The sequence below is a fragment of the Leptodactylus fuscus genome, chromosome 5, assembly GCF_031893055.1.
Source record: "Leptodactylus fuscus isolate aLepFus1 chromosome 5, aLepFus1.hap2, whole genome shotgun sequence".
Taxonomy (NCBI): Eukaryota; Metazoa; Chordata; class Amphibia; order Anura; family Leptodactylidae; genus Leptodactylus; species Leptodactylus fuscus.
Window position 1 is genome coordinate 23,220,536 of NC_134269.1, and position 12,976 is coordinate 23,233,511.

A 12,976-nucleotide genomic window follows, 5' to 3' on the forward strand; every position below is an offset into this window, starting at 1 on the left:
AAAATATAAGATGCTCTTAGACGTTCCAATTTTTGTTACATCCAATCTTGACTTTGGCTAAAAAAGACAAAAAACAGCAGCAATGGCACCATTTATTATTCTGTACAATGTACTAGGAAGCTAGTAAAAAAAATCAGAATGGGGTGTTATTTTTTTTCTACGTTTTAACCTCATATATGATATATATAAATTTGTAGCGCTCCCCAGCTGCCATAGGAAAAAGACAACTCCTGCACGGTGCGATTGGGACTGACCCTAGAGAGTGTTTTGGTTTTTTTTAACCACTTCCGGACCACCCATAGAGTATATACGTCTGGGAAGTGGTTGCCTAGTTCTGACAGGACGTGCTGGTATGTCCTGTCAGAACACAGTAGCTGCACAGAGATTGTGCAGCTGCTGATACTGGGAGCCGGCTGTAACCTCCGCCGGAGCTCCCAGAGAGATGGCAGGGAAGGTTTATTCCCGTCGCTGATTTCTCAATCGCTGTGTACACAGCACTCAATGAGCGCTGTATACACAGCTATAGGTGCCACCATCATGCGGCCGCCCTCTGACCTGCCGGTCACATGATCCGCCGGGATCAGTGTCTTGCAAGAGCTGCTGGGTCCTACAGGACCTCAGATCAGCTCAGTAAGCTGTGTATACAGCGTGCAGGAGGCTGGATTCCTCCTGCAACTGAGGCTAAATGTACCAGCCCCAGTTATAGGAGTAATCAGCTTCTCCAACAAAGAAAAAAATGATCAGATGTCCCCAAAGGTCTCTTATCACCTTATAGGAACACCATCTGAAAAAAAATATATATATATATATATAAATTAATAAAAAAGTTTTTAATAAAATAAATAAAATAATTTAAAAAATAAGTAAAATAATACTCCAATAAAATGCCGTTATTAAAAGTTAGAGCCCCACCCCCGACAACACCATATAAAATAAAAATTACCATAATGGAGAGGAAAAACTATTTTCTAAAGTTTTTCAGTGACACTTTGTGTTATTAAATAAAAAAAAAAAAAAAGTGAAAACCAGACACAATTTCCTTCCTATTTTGTTTATATTTTCCCGGATATAAAAAAAAATTAAAACACATTCGAAAATAAAACCAACATAAAAATAAAGCCCTATGTGTCCCCGAAAAAAGACGCAGAAATTAGTTGAATGAGACGTATGAGAAAAATATTACAGCCCTTTAAACCGCACATACAAAATAAACCTAAAATGTGTCTGGTCCTGGACCACAAAATGGGCTGGTACTGAAGTGGTTAATAAACTTTTGGGAGCCACCATTAAGTACAGATGAGACCCAGTGGCTATGGTGGCTTCTCTGCTGCAGAAGACCGGGCAGCTTTAAAGACCCGGCATCTGCCATAATTGTAAGGCAGATATTAGGAAAGGGTTAAATGCACAGTAGCCCGGCTAGCTCAGTCGGTAGAGCATGAGACTCTTAATCTCAGGGTCGTGGGTTCGAGCCCCACGTTGGGCGACTTTTGATTTTTTTGTCATTTGGTAGAAGTATTTGTAACACAAGCAGAGCTCATCCCAGATTACACCTACAAGAGATTTACATATGAATTGACAACTGGGCGTTGCCAGTTGTGGGTGTGCCCTGGTACATTCTCACATAGTTCAATCTGCATTGACAGTGTTAGGTTGTGCAAGGACATCAGTAAAGGTAACTCCCACGTATCAATTTACTCTTGAATAGTCAGGTGGAAAAACAGAGGAACAGGATTGGGACATATGAAAAGATGCTTCAGAATTGTTATTTCATGGGGAACACAAGTATTTATACATAAGATAAGATAATCCTTTAATAGTCCCACAATGGGGAAATTTCAGTGATACAGTTACATAGATGGTACAGTAGTATATAATAAGAGAGAAACACATACAAGCTCATGGCAGATAGAGAAATCCTAGGAATCATAGCAACTAAAACGAAAGAAACACAGACACACGGCAGGATCATTTAGTTCTCTGTGCGGAGTGATTGGCCGTGGTTGGAGGACACAAGGAGGGGTCACAGCATGTAGATATAACAGGCAGAAATGTTTTTTTTGCAGAGGTGGGGGCATATGCAGCCATCACGATAACATGTGGTAGTTCTTTGGTAGGTGGTGAGATCTCCTGCTCACAGCTGATAGTTTGGTATCTTGTATCAGCACTATTGTCCATTAACCACACAAAAAAATGCCCCAAATGTCCTTCATCACAAGCCCTCCTCCACCTCCTCCTCTTCCTTTCTTCTTACCACTGTGTTCTACTGCCCAGAGAGGTCTGAAGCCATCCAGGTAGACAGGGTGCTGCTTCTTGCCAAGCTTCCTTAAACACATGGGGTAGGTGGGTGATGGTTCCCAGGTTGTAACAGAGTCCCACGTGTCCACAGTAATGGAAAGAAATACCAGTCAGCTGTAGCATCTTCACACATCAGCAATAGACACCAAAAATCATCTCCTTGAAAAGAAGAAGTCCACACTTTCATGTAGGTTTCTCCTCCATGCCGCATGCTGTCCTTAGCTCCTGGGGGGATGGTAACAGGCACATGTGCACACAGGTCTTGCGTCATTGTCCATGCTTTAACAATAGATACAAAAGGAACAAAATACTCCACAGGATCTTCCATTCGATTTATAGTTGCTAATTCATAGTGCTAGTTTGCTTAGTTACAGGATTCTTGAAGATACAGAGAAAAAGAGTGAGAAAGGAAAGATAAAGGTTGCTCCCAGCTTGGAGCTCTGTATCAGGCAGCCAGCCACTCAAGGGGGCGGCGCCTATGAGAGACATGTCAGGAGAGGTGACAGGTCCCCTTTAAAAGCAAATCTACATAACATGCAATATTGGAGTAGAGATACATTGTGGAGGCAAAGAAACAACTAAGTCACTCAGTCAGTCATACATTTCTGTAGCAAGCATATGTTACCTACCCATTACTGCCCCCTTCCAACTATGTTCAACGTTAGTAGCAAAAATTATTTCAGTCCGGGTGATGCCTGGCCTACGTTATAGATAAAACCGTCATGGTACAAGCGTGTGTCTAATCAGCATTCAGAAAATAATAAAAGGAACCGCGATGGGCCAAACCTCACCCCATTGGCACCACATAAGCCGACATTGCTCATTATTTCTAAACGGCCATAGACACAATGGATAATATTAAGCGCTCCTTAAGATGTAACTGATTGATGGGCACACAGTGGGACAGAAGAGTTTTTGGAGAAAACCCAATTATAGTGACAGTAGCCTGGCTAGCTCAGTCGGTAGAGCATGAGACTCTTAATCTCAGGGTCGTGGGTTCGAGCCCCACGTTGGGCGACTTACTTTTTGTCACTTGGTACAATTTGCCCCTAGTGCCAATTCCATCCCTGAGCTTTGGTCACTTTATCCAATGATAAATTCCTGCAAATTTTACATTGATTTAATGATCTTTTATGGGTTTGTCCGTTGCCCAGGAAGGAAGGATAGGCTACTCTAAATGTGGGTCACTAACCCCCAAATCACCACCGCAACCCTCAAAAGTTCATGCCGGCTCTGCTGTAGGAGCTGGCATTACGCCAGCCCAGATCTTTCCACGCACCCCCTATTGGTGCATGACAGGGTGTGGGCGGGCTGTGGAGCCATCGCTGCGGCACCATACGTTGCAAGGGAAATGTGGGCGGGGCGATTGACCGGGGAGACGGTAGTCAACATGGCAGCAGCACCATGTTCCGGCCACCGCTGCCATCCCAGGCCGCCTATACACTGCCGGCATGCCGGCTGGCTACACAGGACTGTTCATGCCGGCAGATGTTGCGGCCTAGACAGCATGCACAAGGTGAGTCCAGCGGGATGGGGGGTGGCTGGTGTCTGCAACGATCCCCATTAACACCAAAGGGCGCCTCAGTCACAGGTGACTGAGGCGCCATGATCTCCGCTGGCGCGTGAGCGCTGCGATGTTCCTTCTCTACTATGTTCCTTCTCCGCGCCAGCACCTGGACCAAGCTCCGGGGCCGGCGTCACATTGCTATGGCAGCCGGGAGCCTTGCGCAGGGTCCCTGGCCTGTCGGTCTTTTGCTCTTACTGCAGCCTGTGCTACGTAGCCTGCAATAGAAGCGCTGCTATTATGCAATACATAGCATAAAACCGGCACTTCTATTGCACTCTATGCTACGTAGCCTGCAATCGAAGCGCCGGTATTATGCAATGCATTACAATGCACTACCATTGCATTACTAATCACACACCCTGGGGTTTGACACCCCCAGAGTGCAATTAATGTAGAAACAAAACTTACAAAAAAAATGACCAAAAATAAAAATATCCAAAAAAACAAAAACACTTTCCCTAGAACACAGTAAAAACTTATTACATACTGTGAAACACATACATCTTGGGTAGGGACTGAGGGCGGCGCAGACGAAATCGCGGGTAATGCTAGTAATATATATAAATTTGTAGAGCTCCCAGCTGCCATAGGAACAAGACAACTCCAACACAGTGAGATTGGGACTGACCCTAGAGAGTTTGTTTTTTTTTTAACCACTTCCGGACTGCCCATAGACTATTTACATCCGGGAAGTGGTTGCCTTGTTCTGACAGGATGTGCTGGTACGTCCTGTCAGAACACAGCTATTGCGCGAGATCGTGCAGCTGCTGATACTGTGAGCCGGCTGTAACTTCAGCCGGAGCTCCAGAGAGAAGACACTGAAGATTTATTACCTCCCCTGCCTTCTCAATCACTGTGTATACTGCACTCAATGAGCGCTGTATACACGGCTATGGGCGCCGCCATCATGCGGCCGCCCTCTGACCCGGCGGTCATGTGATCCGCCGGGCTCAGTGTCTTGCAAGAGCTGCTGGGACCTATAGGACCTAGATCAGCTCTGTATACTGTGTATACAGCGTGCAGGAGGCTGTATTCCTCCTGCAACTGAGGCTAAATGTACCAGCCCCAGTTATAGGAGAAATCAGTCTCTCCAACAAAGAAAAAAGTGATCAGATGTCCCCAAAGGTCTCTCATGACTTTATAGAAACACCATCTGAAAAAAAAAATAAAAAAATAAAAAAAAAAAGTTTAAAAATAAATAAATAAAATAATTAAAAAAATAAGTAAAATAATACGCCAATAAAATGCCGTTATTAAAGGTTATAGCCCCACCCCTGACAACACCATATAAAATAAAAATTACCGTAACGGAGAGGAAAAACTATTTTCTAAAGTTTTTCAGTAGCACTTTGTGTTATTAAATAAAAAAAAAGAAGAAAAGTGAAAACCAGACACAATTTCCTTCCTACTTTGTTTATATTTTCCCAGATATAAAAAAAATTAAAACACATTCGAAAATAAAACCAACATAAAAATAAAGCCCTATGTGTCCCCGAAAAAAGACGCAGAAATTAGTTGAATGAGACGTATGAGGAAAACATTACAGCCCTCAAAACCGCACATACAAAATAAACCTAAAATGTGTCTGGTCCTGGACCACAAAATGGGCCGATACTGAAGTGGTTAATAAACTTTTGGCAGCTACCATTAAGTACAGATGAGACCCAGTGGCTATGGTGGCTTCTCTGCCGCAGAAGATCGGGCAGCTTTAAAGGGATTCTACCACTAAAACACTTTTTTTTCTAGTTACCACGTCGGAATAGCCTTTAGAAAGGCTATTCGTCCCTTACCTGTGGAAGTGCTCTCCGCCGCGCCGTTCGTTCAAAATACCGGTTTGTACCGGTATGCTATTGAGTTCTCTCGCAGCGATGGGGGCGTCCCCATCGCAGGAGCAGCGATGGGGGCGTCCCATTGCAGCTCGAAAACTCACCGCAGCGCCGCCTCTCTGGTCTTCGGTGTCCTCCCCTTGCTTCTTCAGCGTACTGTTGGACGCCTGCGCAGTACGCTCTGTTTGATGAAGATTGCCGAACGTACTGCGCATGCGCGAAATTGCGGTCCCAGCCATAGTGCGAGCACCGGACTTTCGCGCATGCGCAGTACGTTCGGCAATCTTCGCCGAACAGAGAGCATACTGCGCAGGCGTCCGACAGACGCTGAAGAGGCAAGGGGAGGACACCGAAGACCGGAGAGGCGGCGCTGCGGTGAGTTTTCGAGCTGCAATGGGGACGCCCCCATCGCTGCTCCTGCGATGGGGACGCCCCCATCGCTGCGAGAGAACTCATTAGCATACCGGTACAAACCGGTATTTTGAACGAACGGCGCGGCGGAGAGCACTTCCACAGGTAAGAGACAAATAGCCTTTTTAAAGGCTATTCCGACGTGGTAACTAGAAAAAAAAGTGTTTTAGTGGTAGAATCCCTTTAAAGACCCGGCATCTGCCATAGTTGTAAGGCAGATATTAGGAAAGGGTTAAATTCACAGTAGCCCGGCTAGCTCAGTCGGTAGAGCATGAGACTCTTAATCTCAGGGTCGTGGGTTCGAGCCCCACGTTGGGCGACTTCAATTTTTTTTGTCATTTGGTAGAAGTATTTGTAACACAAGCAGAGCTCATCCCAGATTACACCTACAAGAGATTTAAATATGAATTGACAACTGGGCGTTACCAGTTGTGGGTGTGCCCTGGTATATTCTCACATAGTTCAATCTGCATTGACAATATGTTCATCGTTAGTATCAAAATTATTTCAGTCCGGGTGATGTCTGGCCTATGTTCTAGATAAAACCGTCATGGTACAAGCGAGTGTCTAATCAGCATTCAGAAAATAATAAAAGGAACCGCGATGGGCCAAACCTCACCCCATTGTCAACACATGAGCCGACGTTGCTCATTATTTCTAAACGGCCATAGACAAAATGGTTAATATTAAGCGCTCCTTCTAGACTACAATTATGATTTCCAACCAATGGGGGGGGGGACGGACTTTCCTGCCAATTTTAGATTAATCTTTTTATATACAAAACCAGACAATGAAGATATCTGCCATGTTCTTACCAGTTTTACACCTTAAGGACACGTGCTTTCAAGGAATTTATTATAGGATATGGTGAGCAATATAACATTTCATGTATTACACAGAATTGGGCTGGGAAAAGGGACATTTTTTTTCTATAACCCAAATTTTTGCATTTGTAAAAACAAGAGGTTAAAAGAAAACATTTACCCCACAATTTGTTAAGTATTTTATCCTGTATTTAGATGTAACTAAGTTATGGGAACACAGTGGGACAGAACAGTTTTGGGAGGAAACCCAATTAAAGGTACAGTAGCCCGGCTAGCTCAGTCGGTAGAGCATGAGACTCTTAATCTCAGGGTCGTGGGTTCGAGCCCCACGTTGGGCGACTTGCTTTTTTTTTTTATCACTTGGTACAATTTGCCCTTAGTGTCGATTCCATCCCTGAGCTTTGGTCCCTTTATCCAATGATAAATTCCTGCACATTTTACATTGATTTATGATCTTTTATGGGTTTGTTAAATTTAAATCTTAAAATTTTAATTTGCACACACGTACATTTTTTTTTTGTCCATCCAAAAAAATAAAAACAGAAAATTTTGTTTTTGATTTTTTTTTTTTTTAAGATGGATCTCTGTGTAAATGGATGGATATTAGTTTGCCCCATTTTTGCATCTATTAAACACTTTCAATTTCACACTTTCAATGGGCGACTTTCAATTTTTTGTTATTTGGTAGAAGTATTGGTATACAAACACAAGCAGAGCTCATCCCAGATTACACCCACAAGAGATTTACATATGAATTGACAACTGGGCGTTGCCAGTTGTGGGTGTGCCCTGGTACATTCTCACATAGTTCAATCTGCATTGACAGTGTTAGGTTGTGCAAGGATAACAGTAAAGGTAACTCCCACGTGTCAATTTACTCATGAATATTCAGGTGGAAAAAGCAGGAACGGGACATATCAAAAGATACTTCAGAATTGTTATTTCATGGGGAATATGTTCACTGTTAGTATCAAAAAAAATTTCAGTCTGGGCGATGCCTGGCCTGCTTTATAGATAAAACCTTCATGGTACAAGCGTGTGTCTAATCAGCATTCAGAAAATAATACAAGGAACCGCGATGGGCCAAACCTCGCCCCATTGTCACCACATAAACCAACGTTGCTTAGAGAACTCTGCAGTGCTGCCTCCATCTTTCATCTACTGTGTAATCGGCCATTTTTCTTGTGGCCGTGGGCATGCGCAGTAGGCTCTGCCTGAGGCCTACAAGTTTCAAAGCCTACACCAGAAGAAGAAACAGGAAGCGGATATTCCTGAAGAAGATGGAGGCGGCACTGGAGAGTTCTCTGGCAGCATTGGGGACGCCCCTAGTGCTGTTTGAGCGCTGGGGCCCTCCCCCAGTGCTGCGAGAGAACTCATTTGCATACTGCCAAAAAATTGGTATTTCTACGGAACGGCGGCGCGGACAAGACCTCTAAGGGTAGGAGAAGAATAGCCTTTCTTAAGGCTATTCCGATGTGTTAGGGACAAAAATGTACTTCTGAATGATAGGATCCCTTTAAAGGGGCTCTATCAACAAAATCATGCTGCTAGAGCCCCACATATGCGTGCATAGCCTTTAAAAAGGCTATTTAGGCACTGTAAAAGTTAAATTAAACTACCCCCCCGTTTTAAAATAATAACTTAAAAAAGAAGAAGAAGAGGCGGGGAAGAAGAAGACGGCGCACCCTGAATGCCCGCCCAGGGTGCACGTTCCGTAAGTAGAGAAGATTCTTTTTTAAGTTATTATTTTAAAACGGGGGGGGGGGGGGGGGGGGGGTAGTTTAATTTAACTTTTACAGTGCCTGAATAGCCTTTTTAAAGGCTATGCACGCATATGTGGGGCTCTAGCAGCATGATTTTGCTGATAGAGCCCCTTTAAACATTTTTTCCTGACTACAGAAAGGTCCCATATGTAGATGTAAACTGATATAGGGGCTCATACTGGGACAGAATGGTTTTTGGAGAAAACTCACACAAGTGACAGTAGCCCGGCTAGCTCAGTCGGTAGAGCATGAGACTCTTAATCTCAGGGTCGTGGGTTCGAGCCCCACGTTGGGCGACTTAGTTTTTGTGTCACTTCCACCCCTAAGCATTGGTCACTTTACCCAGTGATAAATTTCTGGACATTTTGCATTGATTTTTGATCTTTCATGGTTTTTTAAAATTTTGATGCTTAAATCGGCACTTTTGCATAAACGTACTTTTTTTTTGTCCATCCAAATAAAATATAGAAACTGAAAATATTTTTTTAATTTTTTTTTTCTGTTTTAAAGATTGCTTGGCCCCATTTTTGCATCAGTTAAACCTATGAATTAAACTTTAAAGGGGTTACTAAGGGAGGAAAACTTTTTGCAGTAGAGAGTGAGCTCCAGTGGCGCAATCACACCCCCAATATACCAGATTGTACAGTACTTGGTTGAAGGCTACCGTAGTACATTATTAGTTGATCCATAAACACATTATTTTCAGAGGACTGGGGTCAGATTTTTCCATGAAAAAAGCCCATTTTCTTGAACAAAGCAGCTGCTCCAGTGGCGCAATCGGTTAGCGCGCGGTACTTATATGACAGTAACTGGTGAGCAATGCCGAGGTTGTGAGTTCGAGCCTCACCTGGAGCACAGATTTTTAGATACCCTATACATGTTATCTCGGACTAACAAAACCTTGGCTAAGGCTCCAAGTTGTGGAAACGCACCATTTTAAATTTTTACTAGTTGCGATTGAAAGTGGCCCTGGAGAGATTTATTTTTAATTAATTTTTTTTTTTTTTAATAATCTGTTAGGATCTCCCATTAAGTACAGATGAGACCCAGCGGCTCTAGTGGCTTCTCTGTTGCAGAGATGTTAGGAAAGAGTTAAATTCACAAAAGCCCGGCTAGCTCAGTCGGTAGAGCATGAGACTCTTAATCTCAGGGTCGTGGGTTCGAGCCCCACGTTGGGCGACTTTGCTTTTTTGGTATAACTATTGGTATACAAACAGGAGCACAGAACACCCAAGAAATGTAACAAAAATATGGAAAAAAGTTATTTAAAAAAAAAAGCCTTCGTGTTTTAGCAAATAATGATATTCCTCATAATACAAGAATTCTGTAGCATATTTGCACATGTGTGTCCTGGGGCATTCTCACGTAGTCCAATGTGTGTTAACAGTGTTAGGTTGTGCCGGGAGACACCCTACGACACACCTTTTAAAGGAGTTTTCAGACCCCCAGGTAAAAATTAGGGAAGGGCAGGAAATTAAGAGTAATAAAAAAATGTATATTCACCTGTCCTAGGTCGTCTGTTCCAGCACTCCACCATTGGCCCACATGTAGCTGTTGCAGTCAAACACTGACCTTAGTAGGAGGTCAGGTACATCCTCACTGCTGATGAAATGGAACCAATAAAGACCAAGGCTCATCATCACCAATGGACCACCCAAACCAAAGACGGGCACAACAAACAGTGGGGCCTATAAGAATGTTGTCTATTAGATTAACCCCTTCCCTGAATTTGATATTATTGGTTTGCCTGAAAACCCCTAAATGCCACAGTAGCCCGGCTAGCTCAGTCGGTAGAGCATGAGACTCTTAATCTCAGGGTCGTGGGTTCGAGCCCCACGTTGGGCGACTAAAGTTTTTGTTTTTATTTTAGCATAAGAATTTATAAAAATACTTATACAAAAATAAGCAGAGCCCATTTGAAAAATATATAGGGAAAAAAAAAAAAAAAAAAAATTTAAAAGCCTTGGTTTTAGTAAATGATAACCATTCCCTAGCATCTTTGCATTCGACGGTCCATAGCATCACCTTCACTGGCTTGCAATGATTTTTATGGGTTTGAGTTTTAAAAGATCAACTGGTCGACAACTTCTTAATATATTTTGAATAAATCAATAGTAAAGAAAGTAAATCTAAGAGACTTTAAGGCTAAGGCCCCATGGGACGTAATCACAACAATACAGCGCTGTGGAAAGAACCGTGGCGTGAACACATTGCGGTTCTTTCTGCAGTGCTTTTAAGAGAAGGTTCACAGAGTTTTCCTCTGCGGACTTTCTCTTAACATTATATCTACAGGAAAGACACCGGTGTTTCCATAGATATAATTGACATGCTGTGATTTGCAAAGCCACAAAGGCTTTGCAAATCGCAGCGTGTCCGCACTGCGTTTTTTTTTCTGCAAAGTGGGCATGGGATTCTCATGAATCCCATCCCCTTTGCTGGCATTGTAAAACGCCGCGATTTTTCCCACAGCGTCTCCGCTGCAGGCAAATCGCGGCGTTTACGTCCCACGGGGCCCCGGTCTAAAGGTTTATGTGAGAAGGAAACACGTTCTCCAGTCTGTACACAAGAGGATCAGCTTACTAACAGGTACCAGAGGACAAGACGTCTTCTATCTCAACCTGTACTGCTGACGCTCTGACTGTTGTCACATGACTGATCACCATTTTACTTCAAGTACATCCCCTTTAATATATTACTCTATATTATTATTTTAAAAAATTGCTTCTTTCTTCTAGCTCTTTTTCTCCCCTCCCTGCTAAACTAATATTTACTCTAAAATCTTAAAATGCTTTAAAGTTGTATCCAGGATCATATGGAAAAGTATAGCTTAAGCTACATTATGAACCTCTCACAAGTTCAGTACGAAACACACTATAAATTGGCTTAATACATAGTGTAGAATACTGTCAGGGCTCCTAGGAACCTATCTATAAAACATAGTGTAGAACACTGTCAGGGCTCCTAGAAACCTATCTATAAAACATAGTGTAGAATACTGTCAGTGCTCCTAGGAACCTATCTATAAAACATAGTGTAGAATACTGTCAGGACTCCTAGGAGCCTATCTATAAAATATAGTGTAGAATACTGTCAGTGCTCCTAGGAACCTATCTATAAAACATAGTGTAGAATACTGTCAGGGCTCCTAGGAACCTATCTATAAAACATAGTGTAGAACACTGTCAGGGCTCCTAGAAACCTATCTATAAAACATAGTGTAGAATACTGTCAGTGCTCCTAGGAACCTATCTATAAAACATAGTGTAGAATACTGTCAGGACTCCTAGGAACCTATCTATAAAATATAGTGTAGAATACTGTCAGTGCTCCTAGGAACCTATCTATAAAACATAGTGTAGAATACTGTCAGGACTCCTAGGAACCTATCTATAAAATATAGTGTATAGAACACTGTCAGGACTCCTAGGAACCTATCTATAAAACATAGTGTATAGAACACTGTGAGGGCTCCTAGGAACCTATCTATAAAACATAGTGTAGAATACTGTCAGGGCTCCTAGGAACCTATCTATAAAACATAGTGTAGAATGCGGTCAGGGCTCCTAGGAACCTATCTATAAAACATAGTGTAGAATGCGGTCAGGGCTCCTAGGAACCTATCTATAAAACATAGTGTAGAACACTGTCAGGACTCCTAGGAACCTATCTATAATACATAGTGTAGAATACTATTAGGAACTTATGTATGAAACAGTGTAGAAGACCATGTATCAGTTTTACTTGTCCTTGGAAAGGTGTAGGAGTAAGCAGATTCTGAGTGAGAGAGGAGAGACACAGGCATAGACAGAGGCTTCTAGAGACAACAAAGAAGTTTTTCATCTCATCCCAAGTGCTTTACTTCCATCAGTACTTTTTATATACACTGAACGGGCCACTTTATTATTAGAGATACCCGACATACTGCCACTTCCCTAAATAGATACGTGACTCAGTAGTTCATACATTGCTACCCTTTAAGAAACGCTCCAAGTGAAATGGTGTACAGAAAATCTGGGAGAAGCCCTGTAACTCCAAACCTGTGCCTTTAGTCCATGCACTAGGCCTACCACAAGGAATCAGCGCCGTAATACTCCAGAATCTGGTGCAAAAAGAGTATGCCCTGTAGTAATTTTTTTAAAAAAATGGTTTAATCCAAAGATCCTCTGTGCAGTATATTGGATAGGTATCCGCAATAATCTGTATTTTCACAGTTCCCGATGGCAACTGGTTATTATTGGGCAGATTTAAAGCATACTTACACTCTGCATAGATGAGTAGGGCAGTATATAG

The 12,976-nt window shown here is 42.6% G+C and overlaps 8 non-coding genes across 8 annotated transcripts; all 8 read left to right on the forward strand.

Moving 5' to 3' along the window:
- Window positions 1-1,410: 1,410 nt before the first annotated feature.
- Window positions 1,411-1,483, forward strand: TRNAK-CUU (transfer RNA lysine (anticodon CUU)). Its single transcript has one exon. It is a non-coding gene; the product is annotated as a tRNA-Lys (tRNA).
- A 1,756-nt stretch (window positions 1,484-3,239) lies between these two features.
- On the forward strand, window positions 3,240-3,312 carry TRNAK-CUU (transfer RNA lysine (anticodon CUU)). The gene has a single exon. It is a non-coding gene; the product is annotated as a tRNA-Lys (tRNA).
- Window positions 3,313-6,345: 3,033 nt separating this feature from the next.
- On the forward strand, window positions 6,346-6,418 carry TRNAK-CUU (transfer RNA lysine (anticodon CUU)). Its single transcript has one exon. It is a non-coding gene; the product is annotated as a tRNA-Lys (tRNA).
- A 770-nt stretch (window positions 6,419-7,188) lies between these two features.
- On the forward strand, window positions 7,189-7,261 carry TRNAK-CUU (transfer RNA lysine (anticodon CUU)). Its single transcript has one exon. It is a non-coding gene; the product is annotated as a tRNA-Lys (tRNA).
- A 1,648-nt stretch (window positions 7,262-8,909) lies between these two features.
- TRNAK-CUU (transfer RNA lysine (anticodon CUU)) lies at window positions 8,910-8,982 on the forward strand. Its single transcript has one exon. It is a non-coding gene; the product is annotated as a tRNA-Lys (tRNA).
- A 466-nt stretch (window positions 8,983-9,448) lies between these two features.
- TRNAI-UAU (transfer RNA isoleucine (anticodon UAU)) lies at window positions 9,449-9,541 on the forward strand. Its single transcript is given in 2 exon segments — window positions 9,449-9,486; window positions 9,506-9,541. It is a non-coding gene; the product is annotated as a tRNA-Ile (tRNA).
- A 251-nt stretch (window positions 9,542-9,792) lies between these two features.
- TRNAK-CUU (transfer RNA lysine (anticodon CUU)) lies at window positions 9,793-9,865 on the forward strand. Its single transcript has one exon. It is a non-coding gene; the product is annotated as a tRNA-Lys (tRNA).
- Window positions 9,866-10,458: 593 nt separating this feature from the next.
- On the forward strand, window positions 10,459-10,531 carry TRNAK-CUU (transfer RNA lysine (anticodon CUU)). The gene has a single exon. It is a non-coding gene; the product is annotated as a tRNA-Lys (tRNA).
- The last annotated feature ends 2,445 nt before the right edge of the window (window positions 10,532-12,976 follow it).